General features: G+C 44.3%; 1 pseudogene; it reads right to left on the bottom strand.

Annotated features, from left to right (window-relative positions):
* LOC135554697 (brain-specific angiogenesis inhibitor 1-associated protein 2-like) overlaps positions 1-21,384 on the bottom strand; it is a 45,028-nt pseudogene that overhangs the window by 1,932 nt on the left and 21,712 nt on the right.

Raw genomic sequence — 21,384 nt, 5'->3', positions numbered from 1 at the left:
GGGTACTAGGACTATACACAGGACTATACACAGGGGTACTAGGACTATACACAGGGGGTACTAGGACTATACACAGGGGTACTAGGGGGGGCACTAGGACTATACACAGGGGTACTAGGACTATACACAGGGGGTACTAGGACTATACACAGGGGGTACTAGGACTATACACAGGGGGTACTATACACAGGGGGTAGGACTATACACAGGGGTACTAGGACTATACACAGGGGGTAGGACTATACACAGGGGGTACTAGGACTATACACAGGGGGTACTAGGACTATACACAGGGGGTACTAGGACTATACACAGGGGGTACTAGGACTATACACAGGGGGTACTAGGATGTGTCCTATGGCTTCAGGCTATAACCCTAATACAACTGGAAGTTCAAACAAACCAGGATTATATTCACATGGCAGCAAAACTAGAGAAATACTGTCTGAAGAAGGAGAGGGGGCAGGAAGGAAAGGAGAGGGGGCTGGAAGGAAAGGAGAGGAGGCAGGTAGGAGAGGAGAGGAGGCAGGAAGGAAGGAGAGGAGGTAGGTAGGAGAGGAGAGGAGGCAGGAAGGAAAGGAGAGGGGGCTGGAAGGAAAGGAGAGGAGGCAGGTAGGAGAGGAGAGGAGGCAGGAAGGAAGGAGAGGAGGGGAGGCAGGAAGGGAAAGGAGGTAGGAAGGAAAGGAGAGGAACACATCTATAGTGCCATTCACAAACACACACATTCACCACACACACTGATACTCAAATGGTTCAAATCACATCATGATGACGTGGCAATCAGAGCTTGGTTGCTATGGGACGCCAGAGGTAGTGCATAGAGGATGAGGTGGACAGGGAGATGTAGGGATGAGGTGTGGACGATGCAGACGACCATGACAACAGACAATACTTCATATGTTTGGCCAGTACTGGTCCAAAACATACTGATGTCAATCAAAATAGAAAAAATATTAAATTAAATAATTTCAAATATATATATTTTTAAGTCATTCATTTGACAGAACAGATCTCTCCTCTGAACAAACTGTTTATTAATATATAGATATGTTTTATTTAGAATACTTTTTGTAAAAAGTCACCATACATTCAATGTCAAAGTTCAATAGTATCACATTTCTGATCATTGCGCCGTAGCATGCTCAAAGATAATGACTTTTTATATTATTCAAATAAATATTTTATATTTTTCTGGAAATCTTTTTACAACAACACAACACATTTTTCAAAGAAATTAAGACCAAAAAAGGACATAATCACTCAGGACATACGATGATAATCATATTATTAAACATATTGTTTGTACTTTCTTTCAACTAGATCACAGCAGTTATGGAGAAAATTAGACAAAGGTCATGGAAGGTTCAAATGGTTGTAGAGGGGTCAATGATGACTGCCCCAACTGCTGAAAGAGCATATTCAGGGGTCAGAAAAGGTCCAAACTGAGCTCCATCAAGGAGTATTTGAAGGAAAATGAATATTTCAGACTGACCACTCATGGAATGGCTTGGAGGAGGTCCTAGAAAGGACTGGATGTATATAGTGTGATCTGAATTTGAAACCAGATATATTTTGCACTGTGAAACATTTATTTATATTTTTAACAAAATAATCATCTTGATTTTAAGAATCATAAAAAGAGGAAAATACGAAATTCGTCCTGGATGGTAATGATCACCCAGACAAAAGCTGATAAAACAAAAGTTGATTCTTGCGTCAAATTTGAAGGGGTGCCCAAGTTAAACTAAGATATTTATATTCCACAACCTAAGTTGCACATTTAAACTACCACAGAAAAAAAGGAACATTTCAGAAGTAAGGCATAATGACACCGTCGAAAACCCCCTGAAATCGACTTCAGCATTGACAGGTCACACCAGGCAATGAGTGCAGCGCCACATAGTGTATATCAAAGGAACTACAGACAGAATATCTGCACAGCCTCAATGCAAACCAAGGCTACGTCACAAACAGCACCTATTCCCCATAGAATGGGCCCTGGGCAAATGTACACAAGGAATAGGGTTCCATTTGACACATCCAAAGTCTCCATTATCATGTTGAGTCATTCCACCTGCTTGAGAAAAGCAGTTTAGTCCAGTTCAGTGGCTGAGTGAAGTACAATGACTGTATACAATGTTGATCTTTTTGGCACTTGTACCGTACACGAACATGTCTTTTCAGATTGAACAAAATGACACAACCATGGACATGCATGAAAGGCAAAGACAAGCTGTGGCAAAGGCAGTGTCTTGTTTGAGATTGAGAGTCAGTAGTGTCCATTTTGTCTCTCGCACGGACATTGATTAGATAGAGAAGTTCAAAGTTTAGAGTTCAGAGTGGAAAACGCTGCAAGCCGATTGGTGGACGGGCTTCTCCCTGGCTCTCCCTCTCAGCGCCCTCCTCATCCTCTACCCACCAACCGCCACTGTCACCGCCACCGACCCGAGGAAGGAAGGAGTGAAGGAGGGATCAAGGAGAGGAAGAAAGGACAGAAAGGAGGGATGAGACTTGGAGCTCTTCCACTTGGAGAAGGAAAGAAAGGGGGACAGGGAGACTGAGGGGAGGACAGGGATGAGACAGGGAGGAGACTTCCAGAGACTTGGAGAAGGAGTGCGTGGAAGCAGGGGGAGACTGAGGGGGAGGGGGATACAGGGAGGAGAGACTGAGGAGGGGGAGAGACAGGGAGGAGACAGAGAGACAGGAGGAGACTGGGAGGAGAGACAGGGAGGAGACTGAGGGGAGAGGGAGACAGGGAGGAGGAGGGGGAGAGACAGGGAGGAGACAGGGAGGAGACAGAGGGGAGAGACAGGGAGGAGACTGAGGGGGAGACAGGGAGGAGACTGAGGGGGAGACTGGGAGGGGGGGGAGACAGGGAGAGACAGGGGAGGAGACTGAGGGGGAGGGGGAGACAGGGAGGAGACTGGGGGAGAGACAGGGAGGAGACTGAGGGGGAGGGGGAGACAGGGAGGAGACTGAGGGGGAGAGACAGGGGAGAGGAGACTGAGGGACAGGGAGGAGACTGAGGGAGGAGAGACAGGGAGGAGACAGGGGGAGGGAGGAGAGACTGAGGGGGAGACAGGGAGGAGACTGAGGGGAGAGACAGGGAGGAGAGAGACAGGGAGGAGACTGAGGGGGAGAGAGGAGGGACTGAGGGGAGGGGGGAGAGACTGAGGGGGAGAGACAGGGGAGAGACAGGGAGACTGGGAGGAGGGAGGAGACTGAGGGGGAGAGACAGGAGACTGAGGGGGAGAGACAGGGAGGAGAGACTGAGGGGGAGAGACAGGGAGGAGACAGGGGAGACTGAGGACAGGGGAGAGAGACAGGGAGGAGACTGAGGGGGAGGGAGACAGGGAGGAGACTGAGGGGGAAGAGACAGGGAGGAGACAGGGAGGAGACTGAGGGGAGGAGAGACAGGGAGGAGACTGAGGGGGAGAGACAGGGAGGAGACTGAGGGGGAGAGACAGGGAGGAGAGACAGGGAGGAGACTGAGGGGGAGAGACAGGGAGGAGACTAAGGGGGAGAGACAGGGAGGAGACTAAGGGGGAGAGACGAAGGGGTGAGATTGTGGAGAGACTAAGTGGTAAGATTGTTGGGAAGAGACTGAAAGGGTGGTAAGATTGTTGGGAAGAGAAGGGGGTGGCCCCTGTGCTATCCGGTAGGGAGCTGTCTCTGTCTGTCTGTTCTCACACTGTCGAAATCAATTTGCCATCGGGATCAGAACTGTGGAACAAGGAACAAAGAGAAAGGAAGCTTGCCAGGTGGGAAGAGAAGAGACACACTCCGAGAGAAGATGGAGGGACAAGACAGCCGCAAGGCAAGGAGGGCAGGCAGGCAGGGGTGGATTTGGGAGGAGCGGTGTAGGGAGGAGAGGGGTGCTGTACCATCAGCGTGTTTTGAGTGGATCAGTTTGAACAAGGCAAGGCACAGAATCACTCATCTTGATCACACAATGAGTAGTGATCAGTAGTTAGTTGAAGATCAGTGATTCTGCACAGTCAGACTGCAGTGTCGTCCATCTCAAACACACACACACGAGTAGCAAGTACTTCCCTCCCACCTAAACCTCTCACACCAAAACACACCTGGCTGCCATAGTTACCGAGATGGGACTCCCTTCATCAGGGTCATGTTCATTAGGACACACAAAACGCTTTGCAACAGACATTTGCATTTCTTATTGTACAAGTCCAGGTTAGTACCACTTGTTTGTCAGTTTTCCTCCGTTTGGTAACCCAATGAACACGACCCAGGCCTCTATATCTATCTGAATATTAATGATGATAGCACAAAACTAACTTCTGAAGGGTAAAGAAATGGAATGTATTGATATTTGAATGTTTCACAGAATCACTTGTCTTTTTGAACAATATGCAAATTCAACCCAAGTAACCTAGAGGCCATTTGTGATGAGGTAATCCAAGTCATCTGGTTGGCAGTGGGGGTCTGGTGTAAGATGAGTTCAGTGCCTCTAGGGTGGAGACACCCTGGGCCTGTTGGGTCTATAAATACAAGATCTGACCCAGAATCAGATATTCAGGAACAAAAGGAGTATGTGAAACAACCATAGACTTGGATAGACAGCTCAAGTGCAACGAAGCCTGTTTTAGCATGGACAGCTCGATTGAGGACATTCACCATTTTGAAGTAGTCAACTGGGTGGGACTTTCTATTGATTATGGAAGGATCACATAATTCCATCCAGGTCATCAGGAGGGATCAGCCAATGATCAGCCAATGATACTACGGAACAAACATCATATAAATGGAGGTGGTTGTAAATAGCCAACCATGGATTTATACCTGTTCAGACAACAGACTACAGGTGGCAGTGTTGATCATTTCAGTCTGTTAACCGACTGTCAATAGAAGAAGAAGAAATTGCCTTCTTTCTTTTAGAGGAAAACTCCACCCAAAAGTGATCTTTTGGTATTTGTTTCATTGGTCCATTGTTGACATAGTCCCCAAAAAGTTTTTCATGTCAGCAAGATATGCAACTTAAAAAAAACTGAAATCATCCCCATAAAATACAGCATCATATGATGGGTATGATTTATTTTTAAAGTTACATATGTTGAAAACTTGATTGCTGACAAGTAAAACATTTTTGGTACTACGTCAACAATGTACTAATGAAACAAATACCAAAAAAATCCCTTTTTGGGTGTAGTTTTCCTTTAAAATTGAGAAATCCCTCAATGGTGCGACCAATGCTGTCACAGAAGCCAATATGGCAAAGATGCAAAAAAGAGCTCTCTATCAAACTCTATGTAGAAGCACTTGTAGCGCCAGACCAGAGCTCATCAGAGCTCCAGCCTCACCAAGCAGTGATGTCAACATGAGGTCAGAATGATGTCATTCGATATGTCACAAGACACATACATACAAGTAAACACACACACGCGATCGTGTGCACACACACACCTTCCCCATTGTCAGACAGACAGAAATACATCAATCTCTTCGGATGAACCTAGGTTAACCCCTCCTCCCAGAGCAGTGGATCTGACTTCTGATTGGATTACAGAAACTAACTCTGTCCCAAATGAAACCCTATTCCGAATTATCTGCACTGCTTCTGAAAAGGGCCCATAAGGCTCTGGTCAAAAGTAGTGCACTATAGGGAATAGGGTGCCATTGGGCTGGGGTTAAAAGTAGTGCACTATGTAGGGAATAGGGTGCCATTGGGCTGGGGTTAAAAGTAGTGCACTATGTAGGGAATAGGGTGCCACTTGGGATAGAGTCAGTTTGAGAGATAAACATTGACTCAGAAACAGTTGGAGAATAAACCTTCGAGACACTAGTTATATGAAATGCTGTTGTCATTAAATGACACAAGTCAATATAGCAGCTATGGAGTCTGAGGAAAAAGCAAGACCCCAGAAGAGGAGAAATGAAAGCTTCCTCAGAGCTGGACATCCAAGACGGGTCTTATATAATATATGCCATTTAGCAGACACTTTTATCCAAAGCCTGAAGAGCTGCAGTGTCTCCAAGTTTGAACTCAAACTAAACAGCTAAACTTCCACATCAAAGCAATATTGGTCTTTAATGATCTACACTGAACATAAATATAAACTCAACATGTAAAGTGTTGGTCCCATGTTTCATGAGCCGAAATAGAAGTTTCCCCAATTTTTCTATGCGCACAAAACAGCTTATTTCTGTGCACAAATTTGTTTACCTCCCTGTTAGTGAGCATTTCTCTTTTGCCAGGATAATCCATCCACCTGACAGGTGTGGCATATCGAGAAGCTGACTGAACAGCATGATCATTACACAGGTGCATCTTGTGCTGTTGACAATAAAAGGTCACTCTAAAATGTGCAGTCACACAACACAATGCTACAGATGTCCCAAAAGTTTTGAGGGAGTGTGAAATTGAGATGTCCCAAAAGTTTTGAGGGAGTGTGAAATTGAGATGTCCCAAAAGTTTTGAGGGAGTGTGAAATTGGCATGCTGACTGCAGGAATGTCCACAAGAGCTGTTGCCAGAGAATTTCATGTTCATTTCTCTACCATAAGCCGCGTACAATGTCATTATGGAGTATTTGGCAGTACGTCCAACCGGCCTCACAACCACAGACCACGTGTAACCACAGACCACGTGTAACCACGTGTAACCACAGACCACGTGTAACCACAGACCACGTGTAACCACAGACCACGTGTAACCACAGACCACGTGTAACCACAGACCACATGTAACCACGCCAGCCCAGGACCTCCACATCCGTCTTCTTCACCTGTGGGATCGTCTGAGACCAGCCACCCAGACAGCTGATGAAACTGAGGCTTTTGCACAACCGAAGAACTTCTGCAAAAACTGTCAGAAACAGTCTCGGGGAAGCTCATATGCATACTTGTAGTCCTAATTAGGGCCTTGACCTGACAGGCATCGTAACAGACTTCGCTGGCCAATGGCACGCTGGAGAAGTGTGCTCTTCACAGATGAGTCCTGGTTTCAACTGTACCTGGCAGATGGCAGACATGGTGTCGTGTTGGCGAGCGGTTTGCTGATGTCAACGTTGTGAACAGAGTGCCCCATGGTGGCGGAGGGGTTATGGTATGGGCAGGCATAAGCTAAGGACAACGAACATAATTGCATTTGAATTGATGGCAAATTGAATGCACAGAGATACCATGTCGAGATCCTGAGGCCGATTGTTGTTCCATTCATCCACCGCCATCACCTCATGTTTCAGCAAGATAATGTACGGCCCCATGTCGCAAGGATTTGTACACAATTCCTGGAAGCTGAAAATGTGCCAGTTCTTTCACGGCCTGCACACTCACCAAACATGTCATCCATTGAGCATGTTTGGGATGCTCTGGATCAACGTGTACGACAGCGTGTTCCAGGTCCCGCCAATATCCAGCAACTTTGCACAGCTATTCCACAGGCCTCAATCAACAGCCTGATCAACTCTATGGGAAGGTGATGTCGTACTGCATGGGGTCAATGATGTTCACACCAGATACTGACTGGCTTTCTGATCTACTCCCCTACTGTTTTTTTAAGGTATCTCTGACCAACAGATGCATATCTGTATTCCCAGTCATGTGAAATCCATAGATTAGGGCCTAATGAACTTATTCCCATTGACTGATTTCCTTATGAACTGTAACTCATGTTGCGCTTATATTTTTGTTCATTGTAGTTTTATTTTTACTCTCATATCCCAGTCTAGTCAGTGCTGTGCATTTATTTTTTTACATTTTAAATTTTACCCCCTTTTTCTCCCCAATTTCGTGGTATCCAACTGTTAGTAGCTACTATCTTGTCTCATCGCTACAACTCCCATACAGGCTCGGGAGAGACGAAGGTCGAGAGCCATGCGTCCTCCGATACACAACCCAACCAAGCCGCACTGCTTAACACAGCGCACATCCAACCCGGAAGCCAGCCGCACCAATGTGTCAGAGGAAACACCGTGCACCTGGCAACCTTGGTTAGCGTGCACTGCGCCCGGCCCGCCACAGTAGTTCACATTCATACTACATGGTGATCAGTCATTCATACCACTCAGTGTAGCTACCAGGTCAGTACAGTAGTTCACATTCATACTACATGGTGATCAGTCATTCATACCACTCAGTGTAACTACCAGGTCAGTACAGTAGTTCACATTCATACTACATGGTGATCAGTCATTCATACCACTCAGTGTAGCTACCAGGTCAGTACAGTAGTTCACATTCATACTACATGGTGATCAGTCATTCATACCACTCAGTGTAACTACCAGGTCAGTGGTTCACAGTTGATAATAACATTCTTACCTTGCAGCAGCAAAGCGACTGTCATAGTCCTCAAGGGCAGGCTGAAATGGAAAAGAGCATTACCATGACACAGTTCATTCCTACATTAGAACACTCCTTAACACACAGTTCATTCCTACATTAGAACGCTCCTTAACACACAGTTCATTCCTACATTAGAACACTCCTTAACACACAGTTCATTCCTACATTAGAACACTCCTTAACACACAGTTCATTCCTACATTAGAACACTCCTTAACACACAGTTCATTCCTACATTAGAACACTCCTTAACACACAGTTCATTCCTACATTAGAACACTCCTTAACACACAGTTCATTCCTACATTAGAACACTCCTTAACACACAGTTCATTCCTACATTAGAACACTCCTTAACACACAGTTCATTCCTACATTAGAACACTCCTTAACACACAGTTCATTCCTACATTAGAACACTCCTTAACACACAGTTCATTCCTACATTAGAACACTCCTTAACACACAGTTCATTCCTACATTAGAACACTCCTTAACACACAGTTCATTCCTACATTAGAACACTCCTTAACACACAGTTCATTCCTACATTAGAACACTCCTTAACACACAGTTCATTCCTACATTAGAACACTCCTTAACACACAGTTCATTCCTACATTAGAACACTCCTTAACACACAGTTCATTCCTACATTAGAACACTCCTTAACACACAGTTCATTCCTACATTAGAACACTCCTTAACACACAGTTCATTCCTACATTAGAACACTCCTTAACACACAGTTCATTCCTACATTAGAACACTCCTTAACACACAGTTCATTCCTACATTAGAACACTCCTTAACACACAGTTCATTCCTACATTAGAACACTCCTTAACACACAGTTCATTCCTACATTAGAACACTCCTTAACACACAGTTCATTCCTACATTAGAACACTCCTTAACACACAGTTCATTCCTACATTAGAACGCTCCTTAACACACAGTTCATTCCTACATTAGAACAGTCCTCACACAGTTCATTCCTACATTAGAACACTCCTTAACACACAGTTCATTCCTACATTAGAACACTCCTTAACACACAGTTCATTCCTACATTAGAACACTCCTTAACACACAGTTCATTCCTACATTAGAACACTCCTTAACACACAGTTCATTCCTACATTAGAACACTCCTTAACACACAGTTCATTCCTACATTAGAACACTCCTTAACACACAGTTCATTCCTACATTAGAACACTCCTTAACACACAGTTCATTCCTACATTAGAACACTCCTTAACACACAGTTCATTCCTACATTAGAACACTCCTTAACACACAGTTCATTCCTACATTAGAACACTCCTTAACACACAGTTCATTCCTACATTAGAACACTCCTTAACACACAGTTCATTCCTACATTAGAACGCTCCTTAACACACAGTTCATTCCTACATTAGAACACTCCTTAACACACAGTTCATTCCTACATTAGAACACTCCTTAACACACAGTTCATTCCTACATTAGAACACTCCTTAACACACAGTTCATTCCTACATTAGAACGCTCCTTAACACACAGTTCATTCCTACATTAGAACACTCCTTAACACACAGTTCATTCCTACATTAGAACACTCCTTAACACACAGTTCATTCCTACATTAGAACACTCCTTAACACACAGTTCATTCCTACATTAGAACACTCCTTAACACACAGTTCATTCCTACATTAGAACGCTCCTTAACACACAGTTCATTCCTACATTAGAACACTCCTTAACACACAGTTCATTCCTACATTAGAACACTCCTTAACACACAGTTCATTCCTACATTAGAACACTCCTTAACACACAGTTCATTCCTTACATTAGAACACTCCTTAACACACAGTTCATTCCTACATTAGAACACTCCTTAACACACAGTTCATTCCTACATTAGAACACTCCTTAACACACAGTTCATTCCTACATTAGAACGCTCCTTAACACACAGTTCATTCCTACATTAGAACACTCCTTAACACACAGTTCATTCCTACATTAGAACACTCCTTAACACACAGTTCATTCCTACATTAGAACGCTCCTTAACACACAGTTCATTCCTACATTAGAACACTCCTTAACACACAGTTCATTCCTACATTAGAACACTCCTTAACACACAGTTCATTCCTACATTAGAACACTCCTTAACACACAGTTCATTCCTACATTAGAACACTCCTTAACACACAGTTCATTCCTACATTAGAACACTCCTTAACACACAGTTCATTCCTACATTAGAACACTCCTTAACACACAGTTCATTCCTACATTAGAACGCTCCTTAACACACAGTTCATTCCTACATTAGAACACTCCTTAACACACAGTTCATTCCTACATTAGAACACTCCTTAACACACAGTTCATTCCTACATTAGAACACTCCTTAACACACAGTTCATTCCTACATTAGAACGCTCCTTAACACACAGTTCATTCCTACATTAGAACACTCCTTAACACACAGTTCATTCCTACATTAGAACACTCCTTAACACACAGTTCATTCCTACATTAGAACACTCCTTAACACACAGTTCATTCCTACATTAGAACACTCCTTAACACACAGTTCATTCCTACATTAGAACACTCCTTAACACACAGTTCATTCCTACATTAGAACACTCCTTAACACACAGTTCATTCCTACATTAGAACACTCCTTAACACACAGTTCATTCCTACATTAGAACACTCCTTAACACACAGTTCATTCCTACATTAGAACACTCCTTAACACACAGTTCATTCCTACATTAGAACGCTCCTTAACACACAGTTCATTCCTACATTAGAACACTCCTTAACACACAGTTCATTCCTACATTAGAACACTCCTTAACACACAGTTCATTCCTACATTAGAACGCTCCTTAACACACAGTTCATTCCTACATTAGAACACTCCTTAACACACAGTTCATTCCTACATTAGAACACTCCTAACACACAGTTCATTCCTACATTAGAACACTCCTTAACACACAGTTCATTCCTACATTAGAACACTCCTTAACACACAGTTCATTCCTACATTAGAACACTCCTTAACACAAATTCATTCCTACATTAGAACACCCTTAACACACAGTTCATTCCTACATTAGAACGCTCCTTAACACACAGTTCATTCCTACATTAGAACACTCCTTAACACACAGTTCATTCCTACATTAGAACACTCCTTAACACACAGTTCATTCCTACATTAGAACACTCCTTAACACACAGTTCATTCCTACATTAGAACACTCCTTAACACACAGTTCATTCCTACATTAGAACACTCCCTTAGAACACTCCTTAACACACAGTTCATTCCTACATTAGAACACTCCTTAACACACAGTTCATTCCTACATTAGAACGCTCCTTAACAACACACAGTTCATTCCTACATTAGAACTGTCCTTAACACACAGTTCATTCCTACATTAGAACACTCCTTAACACACAGTTCATTCCTACATTAGAACACTCCTTAACACACAGTTCATTCCTACATTAGAACACTCCTTAACACACAGTTCATTCCTACATTAGAACACTCCTTAACACACAGTTCATTCCTACATTAGAACGTTAACAGACAGTTCATTCCTACATTAGAACGTTCTCCTCCTCACACAGTTCATTCCTACATTAGAACACTCCTTAACACACAGTTCATTCCTACATTAGAACACTCCTTAACACACAGTTCATTCCTACATTAGAACACTCCTTAACACACAGTTCATTCCATTAGAACACTCCTTCACACAGTTCATTCCTACATTAGAACGCTCCTTAACACACAGTTCATTCCTACATTAGAACACTTTAACACACAGTTCATTCCTACATTAGAACACTTTAACACACAGTTCATTCCTACATTAGAACACTCCTTAACACACAGTTCATTCCTACATTAGAACACTCCTTAACACACAGTTCATTCCTACATTAGAACACTCCTTAACACACAGTTCATTCCTACATTAGAACACTCCTTAACACACAGTTCATTCTTACATTAGAACACTCCAGTTCATTCCTAAATCTCACAAATCCGTTAATAGTTAATACCTTACAAAGATAACATTAGCATGGCCTAATGATACATCAATTACTGTGCGTAACTGTATTTTCATTTTACATTTTTTTATTCATTTTAACTAGGAAAGTCAGTTCAGAACAAATTCTTATTTACAATGACGGCCTACCCCGGGCCAAACCCTAACAACGCTGGGCCAAATTGTGCGCCACCCTATGGGATTCCCAATCACAGCTGGTTGTGATAGTCTGGAATCGAACCAGGATCTGTAGTGATGCCTCTAGCACTGAGATGCAGTGCCTCGGACCGCTGCGCCACTCGGGAGCTCCAAGTATGGTCGTGTATGATAACTCACACAGTGTCTATTTTATAGATGTACTGTCAGAAACTCTCATGTATAAAAGCAGTTATTGATAGAGAACCTCCAGCAGATGGCGCCAGAGTCACGTTCCTACTCTATATCCCTGTGTTCTCCTGCAGTATTACTCATTACAGTACATAGTGTTAACAGAGCAAACTGACTGGAGTCCTCCAGATAGCCAATCAGACCAGACACCTCTACTCTCCAGACTGAATCAACCACAGTGGATTACTGGGAAGATGGTGTGTTCTGAGTGGGATTCTGTCTGGTCCTCCAGATAGCCAATCAGACCAGACACCTCTACTCTCCAGACTTAATCAACCACAGTGGATTACTGGGAAGAGGGAATCTCACATTGTTCTGGGAGTGGGAGATTGTGTTTGTTGTGTGTCTTTAGAAGTATATGGCTGTCTGTTTCAGTTGTGTAGAGAAAATGGTGTAGGGCCGTGGCCTGGTGTGTGTCATCGTCTATCCATCTGTGTGTCAGCATCTGTCCGACTGCGTGTTCGCTCACAAACACTGACCTGTGTGGTAAAGCCTGCCATGCTGTAGGGCCTGGGTCTGCTCTGTGCCAGGCTCTGTGCCAGCAGGCGGGCAGTCAGGCCGTAGTCGGGCATGGGCAGAGACATGTCGCTCTCCAGCAGGTTCCCGGTGCTGCTGCTCTTCCCATGGTGCAGACTGGAGGGGACAGCAATCATTCAGTCAATCAAATCAATTTTTACTACTTTGCACATTCTTCCATTGCACATCTACCATTCCAGTGTTTTACTTGCTATATTGTATATTATCATGGCCTTTTTTTGCCATTACCTCCCTTTTCTCACCTCACTTGCTCACATTGTATATAGACTTATTTTTCTACTGTATTATTGACTGTATGTTTAGTTTATTCCATGTGTAACTCTGTGTTGTTGTATGTGTCGAACTGCTTTATCTTGGCCAGGTCGCAATTGTCAATGAGAACTTGTTCTCAACTTGCCTACCTGGTTAAATAAAGGTGAAATATATATATCTACTTATTAAAAATGGACATTATATTATGTAATTATCTACAACCTGAATGGTGTAGTACTGGCTTATCATACTTACCTGAACATGTGTCCAGCCTGAATGGTGTAGTACTGGCTAGGATATTATCTACTTACTTCACCTGAATGGTGTAGTACTACTTACTTCACCTGAATGGTATAGTGGCTAGGATATTATCTACTTACTTCACCTGAACTGTGTAGTACTGGCTAGGATATTATCTACTTACTTCACCTGAACGGTGTAGTACTGGCTAGGATATTATCTACTTACTTCACCTGAACTGTGTAGTACTGGCTAGGATATTATCTACTTACTTCACCTGAACTGTGTAGTACTGGCTAGGATATTAGCTACTTACTTCACCTGAATGGTGTAGTACTGGCTAGGATATTGGCTATATTATCTACTTACTTCACCTGAACTGTGTAGTACTGGCTAGGATATTATCTACTTACTTCACCTGAACTGATACTGGCTATCTACTTTACTTCACCTGAACTGTGTAGTACTGGCTAGGATATTATCTACTTACTTCACCTGAACTGTGTAGTACTGGCTAGGATATTATCTACTTACTTCACCTGAACTGTGTAGTACTGGCTAGGATATTATCTACTTACTTCACCTGAACTGTGTAGTACTGGCTAGGATATTATCTACTTACTTCACCTGAATGGTGTAGTACTGGCTAGGATATTATCTACTTACTTCACCTGAACTGTATAGTACTGGCTAGGATATTATCTACTTACTTCACCTGAACTGTGTAGTACTGGCTAGGATATTATCTACTTACTTCACCTGAACTGTGTAGTACTGGCTAGGATATTATCTACTTACTTCACCTGAACTGTATAGTACTGGCTAGGATATTATCTACTTACTTCACCTGAACTGTATAGTACTGGCTAGGATATTATCTACTTACTTCACCTGAACTGTGTAGTACTGGCTAGGATATTATCTACTTACTTCACCTGAATGGTGGCTAGTATTATCTACTTACTTCACCTGAATGCTAGCATATTATATTATCTACTTACTTCACCTGAACTGTATAGTACTGGCTAGGATATTATCTACTTACTTCACCTGGAGCTTCTCCTTCTCACTCTCTGGCAGCACACGTGTGTAAGAGAAGGGGAACCAGCCACGCCTGAGGGGGAAACAGGTAAGATGAGTTCAGATGAAGACGCATGCTGGAAACTACATTAGATCTGAATCCTCTTGAGATCTGCGTTTAACTCTGTGGAAATCACGCATTGATGTTTAACCAAAGACTTGCTCAAAATCCTCAGTTCTGAATGTCAGTCAACAGGTTAATATGCAGCAACAGGACACCTTCATAGGGGAGGACGGGCTCGTGGTAATGGCTGGAGCGGAGTAAGTGGAATGGTTTCAAATGCATCAAACACATGGTTTCCATGGTTTCCATTATTTCCATTGTTTCCATTGTTTCCATGGTTTCCATGTGTTTGATGCCATTCCATTTAGTTTCAGACATTATTATGAGCCGTCCTCCCCTCAGCAGCCTCCATTGATATGTAGTACTGGACACACAAGCTTTCATTCCATGTCTCTGTGACAGACAGACACTTACATCTTGTTCTTCTCGTTCTCCCCGTAGTGCCATCCGTCACGGGCCTCTGGGACCAGCAGGGTGATGACGTCTCCCTCAGAGAAGCTGAGCAGGGTGCTGTTGTCTCCGGCCGCGTGGGAGAACTAGCAGATGGCCTGGACACGGGCACGACCGTTCTTCTCCAGCCCCGCTGCCATGGAGCTAGACCTGGGCAGGGTACGGGTCTCACCTGGGGCCGGGGTGGAGAAGGGGGACATCAGTGTCACGCTACACAGCACAATGTGGCTCCTGGAAGAGTTTTTACTAAGGAAGATGCTATGTTAGTTGCTAATTTAGTTACTAAGACTAGCTGATTCACAACGTCATTGTTATTCCCATCTGCTTTGAGGAGATTAACCTGTTTTCGTGACGTTGGCAGTATACAGTTCTCTTACCAGACAGTAACAGTATACAGTTATCTACCAGAGACTAGCAGAGTTAGCTTAAGTTCTCTTACCAGACAGTAACGTAACAGTTATCTACCAGAGACTAGCAGAGTTAGCTTAAGTTCTCTTACCAGACAGTAACGTAACAGTTATCTACCAGAGACTAGCAGAGTTAGCTTAAGTTCTCTTACCAGACAGTAACGTAACAGTTATCTACCAGAGACTAGCAGAGTTAGCTTAAGTTCTCTTACCAACAGAGGTCTTGTTCTTGGCAGGCTGGGGCCTGCGGACGGGCAGGGTATTGGAGTAGTGCTCACTGACCTGCATAGAGATACATGCATTACCTGCATATTATCTACATGACCTGTATATTATCTACATACAGTGTGTGTGTGAGAGATTATATATATACACATATATATATACACACATATATATATATACACATATATATATATACACACATATATACACATATATATATATACAGTCAGTTCTCTTACCAGACAGTTTATTATATATATATATATATATATATATATATATATGCTCAGTAGACAGTTTATTAGGTACACTACACCGTTCATGAAAATAGATCACTCCTACAGACAGTGAGTCACGTAGCTGTGGCTTGCTTTATAAAGCAGGCAGGCAGGCATCGAGGCATTCAGTTACTGTTCAATTGAACGTTAGAATGGGCAAAAACAAAGCGACCTAAGCGATCACCAATCACATGGAACGCTTCTCAACCAATCACATTGCTTGTTTTGACCCAGTGTAGAAACAACAGTTACAGAATCATCTGCATCCACTTGAATATTAACAGACACACATTTACATAACATTTTAGCATTAGCAGACACTAAGACGGATCCCTGGAGGATATCAATTGTACAATATACTACCAGTATATATACTATCTATGTAATTCTGTGTTCTGTGCTGACCTGTCTCTGGGTGGGGGCCTGTCCCTGGGGTAGGGAAGGGGCCTGGGGGGAGGAGGGTCTTCCTTGGAGCTGGGAGACTGACACCCCCCCCTCTGTCCAGTACTCTTCCTCTCCGTGGAGTCCTGTCGTACCGTTCACCATGGAAATCCCATCTGAACCCATCAGCCTCTGGAAACACGGAATATATACATTCAGAAACATGCACTACAGCAGGGATCATCAACTAGATTTAGATTTAAAAAAAAGATTGAGCGCATGATCGGTGGGCCGGAACATGATCATTTGTAGATGGTAAATTTGACGGGCCACCAGCTGGGGAATTGTGCACTACATGACACATTAACAACAGTAGTATACTGTACATATGGTCTGGTATCTATAGTGTGTGTAGGTTGTGTAGGAGAAGCTACAGTATATCAATATACGGTCTGGTATCTATAGTGTGTGTGTGGGAGAAGCTACAGTATATCCATATACAGTCTGGTATCTATAGTGTGTGTGGGAGAAGCTACAGTATATCCATATACAGTCTGGTATCTATAGTGTGTGTGGGAGAAGCTACAGTATATCCATATACAGTCTGGTATCTATAGTGTGTGTGGGAGAAGCTACAGTATATCCATATACAGTCTGGTATCTATAGTGTGTGTGGGAGAAGCTACAGTATATCCATATACAGTCTGGTATCTATAGTGTGTGTAGGTTGTGTAGGAGAAGCTACAGTATATCAATATACGGTCTGGTATCTATAGTGTATGTGGGAGAAGCTACAGTATATCCATATATGGTCTGGTATCTATAGTGTGTGTGGGAGAAGCTACAGTATATCCATATACAGTCTTGTGTTCAATGTTTCGTCTAGAACAGGGACAGGCTACTTTGATAGGGGTGGGGCCAAATCAAATATGATGGGGGTGGGGCCAAATCAAATATGATGGGGGTACCCACACCCGCACCCACCTCCGCGCCCACCTCCGCACCCACGCCCACCTCCGCGCCCACATCCGCGCCCACACATGCAGCAACTTTGTGAGCTAAACATTTTAGCGGCCCCCCTCTTGACAGCAGAGAGAACTTTTAGAGGTCATTTCCTGCAATTCTTCACCTTCTGCCATGGAGCATAGAGACGATTTAAACAGTTTGTTGACTGACTTCCTGTTGGTTTATTCAAAAAGTGAAATGATGGATAAAATCTTTTGGCAAAGATCCAGTTAGAGAATTAATATTCAGATAGAGGTGTTGTTCATAGGTCATATGTAAAGCCTCCACTTCTCATCTTACAAAACGAGTGTAATACCTAATTAATAAGCTGCATCATTAAAAGTGTAATATGTAAATGAGACGTTTAGTTTCCCCACCGAGGGCCAGAAGTCTCTGGCTACAGGCTGGTTTAGTCTGTTTACTCAGGAAGCAGAGACAATTTATTCACAGACACACTCGCCTGAAATCCACGCTTAAATTAAGAGCATCAATTCATTTGTTGTAATTAGGTGTGTATTCTCTACATTTCTTATATACTCATATTATTATTAGCCCTTAAACTGTTCAAACGAAATCAACTTCCAGACTGCCCCAACTCGGGTTGCTTGAAAATATATTTTGGGTAGCATTTATACCTTTTAAACTATAACAATATTTAAATGAGCTCCTAATGCATTTCAAATGGGGGGGGGGGGGGGGGGTAACGGGCCATAGACATGAATGGTAAAACATGTCATTTCTATACATCTCCTCTTTCCCCGTTTAAACTGTCAACTCCAAACTGACCCAAATTAGATTCATTGCATTCAGATAACATTTATACTTCCTGAAACCATTTTAAAAATGGCAGTAAAAGCTCCCTAGGCTTGAATGGGACGTATCTGGATTCGACTCTGCTCTTAAACCGTTTAAGAGATCAATGTCAAACTAACGTTTGCTCAGAGATGTTCACACTGACCCAACTTAGATTGAACGCATTCAGATGTAATACTGTTTATATATTTTTCAAAATATAGGCATTTTAAAATGTGCATACATTTACATGGGTTTGAATGCATTTAAAATGAGCATACATTTACATGGGTTTGAATGCATTTAAAATGAGCATACATTTACATGGATTTGAATGAGAACCACAGTAACACAGTGGTAGGTATTTAAAATGGTCCTGCTCCTTGGCCAAATAAGCTACAAGACCAACTTTAAGACATTCAGGCTATCCTAACTTCAAGATCGTTATCAACTGGAACTATATAAATGTGCACAAAATAAACCACCAACATTAAGTCTTGAACCATTTAAGCTATAGGCACCTATGTTAGAGTCTGTTCTGTCGTCTTCAAAGATATTGTATGCTTCCCTATGCTTCATATATTTGACACCTTTAACTGCTCTGACACCTTTACCACTCTGACAACTAATGGGGATCCATAATAAACCCCAGGAAGAGGAGCTGCTGCTTTGGTAGGAACTAATATTCACAAAAGAAACCTTCCCCAGACATCAACATTACCAGCTGCTGTTCACCCAGCCCCACCACTTTGGTGCCCCAGCCCACCAACTTCCCCAGCTGAATGATTCACAGCTGAGTGAGAGAAACCTTCCCCAGACATCAACATTACCAGCCTGGTGCCCCAGCCCAACACTCACCCAGCCCCACCACTCACCGCCTGGTGCCCCAGCCCACCACTCACCGCCTGGTGCCCCAGCCCACCACTCACCGCCTGGTGCCCCAGCCCACCACTCACCGCCTGGTGCCCCAGCCCACCACTCACCGCCTGGTGCCCCAGCCCAGCCCACAGCCCAACACTCACCGCCTGGTGCCCCAGCCCAACACTGGTGCCCCAGCCCACCCACTCACCGCCTGGTGCCCCAGCCCACCACTCACCGCCTGGTGCCCCAGTGCCCCCCAGCCCAACACTCACCGCCTGGTGCCCCAGCCCACCACTCACCGCCTGGTGCCCCAGCCCAACACTCACCGCCTGGTGCCCCAGCCCACCACTCACCGCCTGGTGCCCCAGCCCAACACTCACCGCCTGGTGCCCCAGCCCACCTCACCGCCTGGTGCCCCAGCCCACCACTCACCGCCTGGTGCCCCAGCCTGGTGCCCCAGCCCACCACTCACCCCCAGCCGCCTGGTGCCCCAGCCCACCACTCACCGCCTGGTGCCCCACCCACCACTCACCGCCAGGTGCCCCAGCCCACCACCACCGCCTGGTGCCCCAGCCCAACACTCACCGCCTGGTGCCCCAGCCCACCACTCACCGCCTGGTGCCCCAGCCCAACACTCACCGCCTGGTGCCCCAGCCCACCACCCATGAAGACAGCCAGTTCAGGGGGGACAGGGAGTGGCTGAGCCCCGGGGATGGGGTCAGAGATGACCAGGTTGGACAGGTTAGACTTGGAGGTGTTCAGGGGGCTGGAGCCCCCCATGGTCAGGGACGCGGTGCCCGTGCTGGACCCGGAGCCCATCTGCTGGGCTAGGAGCATGGCCCGCTCTGGTAGCTTGTTAGGGTCTGAACAAGCCTGCTGCCATACTGGGATCTTCTGGGTCAGCAGGTCTTTACCCTGGACAGATAGAGATCAATCAATAAGTCAACACACACCAGATGAGGCTATAGATAACAGTCATTGATTAGTGTAACACATAGAAGCTATAACACACAACTACGATTTAGAGATCTACTTCTCTAGATGGAAGCTATGACACATGACTATGATTTAGAGATCTACTTCTCTAGAGATGGAAGCTATGACACATGACTAAGATTTAGAGATCTACTTCTCTAGATGGAAGCTATAACACACAACTACGATTTAGAGATCCACTTATTTAGATCCTTGTCGTCTTGACTACAACGTCTGCCACACCAAGCTCTTCTGATCTAACACACATCATCACCTTGAAGATCTCCAGTCATCTTTCATGGTAACTTTCACTCTCCCTCCAACATTCCTGTTCTGTTCCTCTCTTATATTCCCTCTCTCTCTGGGTTCCAAATGGCTTTCTATTCCCACCCTACTTTGTATGGGCTCTGGGCAAAACTAGTGCACTATGTAGGGAATAGGGTGCCATTTAAGAGACAGCATTTATTCAGCCCCATTCATCCCAGAGAGCAGAGCAGCTTCCCTGTGTGTCCGTGTGTGTGTCCGTGTGTGCGTGTGCGTGTGTAGAACCAACCAGGCTGCACCAATGAGTCCCAGGTGACTCAGACCACAACCTAGATGCTTCGCTGCGGCAGCTGTACTCTCACTCTCTCCAGTCTCTCTTACTCACTCCGTCGCTCTCTCTCTGTGCATCTCTCTCTTTTCCCTCTCTCTGAGAGGACTCTTCAGCACAGCCTTTGAGCTCTTCCCACACACACACCCCCGTGCTGATTAAACCACTGGACTCCATGTTCTAGAAACGGTCAGCAGCAGTGTGTGTGTTTGTACGTAATTGTCGCCCCATCCGCCACACACACACACACACACACACACACCAACCCTCCCTCCTTAGTAATCCCAGGAGACAGCTGCACTAACACCCACCCATCCACCCACACCTGTACAACCCCTTTACATATCCTCCTCTCCACAACGTTTCTCAGGAAATACGGTATTATTCATATGCAGCAATGAAATAGACTATGAATATTATATCAACTGGATCTATCATGAAACCAGAACATCTCCTAACAG

Source organism: Oncorhynchus masou, chromosome 14 (assembly GCF_036934945.1).
Source record: "Oncorhynchus masou masou isolate Uvic2021 chromosome 14, UVic_Omas_1.1, whole genome shotgun sequence".
Lineage (NCBI taxonomy): Eukaryota > Metazoa > Chordata > Actinopteri > Salmoniformes > Salmonidae > Oncorhynchus > Oncorhynchus masou.
Note: the sequence above shows the minus strand (reverse complement) of the source record. Positions and strands in the feature narration are given on the sequence as shown.